The sequence below is a fragment of the Malus sylvestris genome, chromosome 4 (assembly GCF_916048215.2).
Source record: "Malus sylvestris chromosome 4, drMalSylv7.2, whole genome shotgun sequence".
Taxonomy (NCBI): domain Eukaryota; kingdom Viridiplantae; phylum Streptophyta; class Magnoliopsida; order Rosales; family Rosaceae; genus Malus; species Malus sylvestris.
The window spans coordinates 9,661,916-9,666,623 of NC_062263.1; the positions used below are offsets into that span (position 1 = coordinate 9,661,916).

The 4,708-nt window shown below is 38.8% G+C and overlaps 1 long non-coding RNA gene across 1 annotated transcript; it reads right to left on the reverse strand.

Annotated features, from left to right (window-relative positions):
- Positions 1–3,490: 3,490 nt before the first annotated feature.
- On the reverse strand, positions 3,491–4,062 carry LOC126618473 (uncharacterized). Its single transcript, XR_007621728.1, has 2 exons — positions 3,878–4,062; positions 3,491–3,760 (listed from the first exon to the last, which is right to left on the reverse strand). It is a non-coding gene; the product is annotated as an uncharacterized LOC126618473 (long non-coding RNA).
- Positions 4,063–4,708: the final 646 nt, after the last annotated feature.

The following is a 4,708-nucleotide window of genomic DNA, read 5'->3' on the forward strand; positions in this document are numbered from 1 at the left end:
TTTCTTCTCTATCTCTATCTCTTTACATATTATCCTCACTAGATGACTAGAGCAACCTTGCGAAGGTCACAAACTTGACACTTTATGTTATTCCAAAGTCTCATTGATTTTGGTATCAACACACTACTACGATTAATAGTTTGCGCAACAAAGCACAGTTTGTCGCTCAAAGACAAAAAAGGTCGCCTGAGAATTAGCATGACAAAACCTTCGGCGCAGCTTTCGTCGCGCAAAGGTCGTGAGAGAATGGTTTGCATGACGACTATGTAAACTCTTCGCACAAAATGTCTTTGCGCGATGACAATAACATGCATCGCGTGAAACCTTTTGCGCAACGTAGCTTACTCTCATTGTCGCACGAACATAGGTGCGCGACGTAGCTTATGCCGTCTTTGCACAAAGGTATTGTTATTTGTTTTATTTTCTTTTCACAATATATTTTTTTATATAATTTTTATAAATATTTTAATTAAATTATAAACAATAATTAATAAACTAAAAAAAAATATTTAATTATAAAATATATGAAAATGAACGTACAAGCTGTCCGAATAGAAAAAAAACTACAACAAATAGTCGTTCGGGTTTGATGCATCAAGATACTGGGTATCAGCTGGGTGAAACGTCTGGGATGTTGAAGGTGGAGCAGGATCAGGTTCTGGCATCGAGATTTGGAGGCCGAACAACTTGAAGGCCTGTAAGATCATGATCATCTTCTCATCCTAGGCCGCATTATGGGCTTTTAGGGTTGCCACTTCCTCTATCAGGGCGATGACCTGTCCCGTGGTCAGTTTGGAAGAGGAGGTACCCGTCTTACAAACCCACACTTTTCCCATCCCTCGAACAACTTTGCCATGACGATGACCGAACGTTTGATCCAGGGTCTCAGTCAGGATATGAAGACTCGCGTCCTTGGGTACAATGACGTCCTCGATTGGGGTAATCGAGGGAAGTTGCGATGCCGCTTGTTGAAGAGACTATTTCCACCACAATAGCCTGTAATAATAAGAAAAAAATATTAATATTTAATAAAAAATGTAATTAATATTTGAACGATTCATAAATATAAGAATAATAACAATTATATATACTTACATAGAGATGCTCGGTGGTCTCATCGTTGGGCCAAACATAAACGTCATTGAACATGTCGAGCTCTGGGAACTTAGAACTCTCCTGAAGAAAAAAAAATTAAGAAAATGTTATTAATCATAATAAATTTTTTTATAAAATTTAAAATCAATATACTTTACCTAACGTCATGTAACGACCCGTCCCCAATTATTATGATTTTTTTAATTTAAAAAGTGAATTTACGAAGATGTCCTTCGAGACAAAGTGTTGACTTTTGTTGACTGCCGTGTCATGTCACGTAAGTTTCATTTTCTTGGCTTATCCTCATAGTACTCATCGCTATGGAAGCGTGGGCGTAAACGGATCGTGATTTGGAGTTATAACGAATGAGATATTAATGAATGAAGTCAAGGGCAAAATTGTAAATTTATTTATTTCTAGAATGCTCCAAATTTTTGGAGCTTAATCTGGACAACCACTTGTGTGGCCTAAATTTGCAGAAAGAAAAGTTGGGCGGTAAAGCTGAAATATAAGGGAGAGAAATGAGGGGGAACTGGACCAATGAGAAAGAACAGAAGAGAAATAACCAATAGAAAAAGAGAGCAAGGAGGGGAAAAGGAGAGAAAGGGGATGCACCGGATCACCCTTGACCCGGTTGTACCCAGCCAACCCGTGCAACTCGGTTTCAACTTAGGGCAAATTCTGGCGACTTTCACCCATTTTTTCGACAAATTGGGGTAACTCGCCACCACCAAACATCACGCTATTGCTTCCTCTTCCATTTCCAATCAAATTTCACTAGGTTTAGCCTAGATTTTGTGAAAAACGGAACTTGTGGGTTCCGGAGGTGCCATGATGGAAATCCAACGATTGTGAAGCAAACTTCGTCAACAACCACCACCAATGGACTCCTCTCAATCCCAGGAACAAAGCCCAAGCAATATTTAAGGTGTTGGACTGAGTTTGGAGGTTGAATCAAAACACACCCAAACTTAGGGTCCGACAGGTTTTCATGAAATTGAGGCTTTTTCCGGCTAAATTGGCCTTAGTAACAGGTATGAAAGTTGCTCTATTTATTGAGATCTTCATTTCTGTGAAGTTTGAATTTTTTTAGAAATAGTTGTGCGCGTGGGCCGAGACGTCCCCTGACCTTTCTAGGCTAAATTTGAATACCCTGATTCCATTGGTGAAGTCCGATTGACGAATTTCCATCATTTGAACGTAGTTCCATTAAGGTTCGCAGCTTGATTATTATAGCAATCAACGATCCGACCGTTGGATCGTCACTAAACTTTGACACGTTATAATACGTAATATTTGAGGATATTAGAAACTTACGGATCGAGAATCCGACTTATGGATCTTCCCAAATAGGATATGTAAGTTATATGTTCTATTGATAAGATTTCTAAGACATGATTTGATAATTGTTCTAGTCGCCGATCATTTGTGACACCTTCATATTTGTGCTAGGGAGTTGTAGCGCGAACTCCAGGTGAGTGGGCTTTTGGTTTTCTATATATATACGTATATATGTTTTCCATTTTCTCAGAAATTGTTTTAAATGGATTTATGTTTTCGAATGCCATGTCAATTACATTACATTTTAATATCTGCATTAGTATAGATATGCATATTATTGCATGATGCTGTGGGCGCCCAGGTAAGCTTCAGGTGAGTACATATTGATGATAGTGATTGCAGAGTGTATGGTTGTGTTTAAATGCATTTAGTGCTCATTATCCTGCACCCCGGTGTTAGTGCTCCCGTTCGTGGCCAGGGCACAGTCATTCACATGATGTTCACTTCTCGCACCGTACGCTCACCTTGGATTCAAGTTTGGTGCATAGCCCTGTCGTACAGACCACAATAGGTGGTTCCGACTCGTAGGTGACCCACGATTTATCGCACAGCATTCACATGATCATAACACTTGAGCGTACTTATTTACACCCAGCCCTATCGTATAGACCACAATAGGTGGTTCCGACTCGTGTGCAGGAATTAGTTAATGAGCTATAGGTTCAGCCGTACAAGTCATGTTAGGTGACTTCGGCTGGCATATCATTTTACATTGATTTATTTCACCTGGCTTACTTATTTCATTGCTAAGATATTTGACATGGCATATACTTGGTTTTCACTACTCTCGAGCATGATTTCTATATACGTATGTATTATTATTTTTTGGGAAATTATACAGGCTTTACGGCGTGGGTTTAGAATGTTTTCAAAAGGTTTTTATTAAAAACTTTATATTCAGGCCCACTCACCCTTGTTTTGCGCCCCTCCAAGTTTTAGCTGCTGAAAGTCAGTATTGACGAGGATTCTTGGTGAATCTCAGTATAGGTGGCTAGCTCCTCTGAGGGTATGATCCTTACCCACACTATTGTACTTTACTTGTGCTCTAACGTCGTGCGTGAAATGGGTTCATTCCTGCTCATAGCGCGTTCTTGTCTTTAGGCACTTTTAGGTTTAAATTTATTCACATTTTCGACATCACTACATTTTATGGCTTCGTCACCTTCCAGGTGTCGGCAAGAACAGCTCAATTCGGAGTCCTAGTGGACATTCCGGGTCGAAGTGTGTCACGTCGCACTTCAACCCTATAGGAGAAGGGAATCAAACCAGAATGATGGAAAAGTGTCTTTGACTCCCAAGCTTTCTTGCCAGCAACATATTTCTTCTGTTAAACACACAATATACATGTTAGTGTGACTATTTGAAATAGATTATTAAAAAAGTTTTAAAAAATAACTAAAATAGTAATAAATTATTATTAACATATTATGTACATACTTACCACAAATTTTGTGTCCGTAAAATGTTTGCAGAGCCACTCCCAATCCTTCGACCACTCCAACAACTCCATTGGGCAACCCTCTAGGTGAGCAATCTCCGGATCATCTCATTTCTTAAAATGAGCGTGGAGTTCTCACTTCCAATGTTTGTACCGGGTTGCTATGTTCTCCTCTAAGTAGGCGGTGGCCTCAGGGGATATGTCCTTAAGATTACAATTGAACTACAAATATGAAAGTAATAAAATAATAGTAAGAAATTTAATAATATTAAGATAATATACTTTTGTTTATAATATTTGAAAACAAAATTAAAAAATGATAAAGGCTAAAAATGAAAATACTAACCGACAACTCATACCGCACCAATTTCTCGTCTCCTCGAAATTTCTACCCAAGACTCCCACTGTATAGGACAATGCCGATTGTCCACCGAATAACAAAACCACAGTTGGTATCAAATGCTGCTACGATGTCACGAGTCATAATCAATCTTGATCAATTCGTTGGACTAAGCTTCATAATCAATCTTGATCAATTCGTTGGACTAAGCTATGTTCCTGCCTTCATACAGTTACGATTAGATTATGCTAGCCCATTCAGTGCTCATCAACCCTGCAGCCTCCGACTACTTTTTCATCAATTAAAACCTCAAGAAGGAAACACAACGAACAAAAAAACTTTCTATTGTAAAATCTGAAGGTCTACCTCCAGCCCAAACAAGATAAATAAAAACACAGCACACGGACACCCATGTGTCCACACTCAAACATTCCAGTATACAAAGGCATCAACCATAACTATTTTTTAGGTGATCCACAACACTTAATTACTAA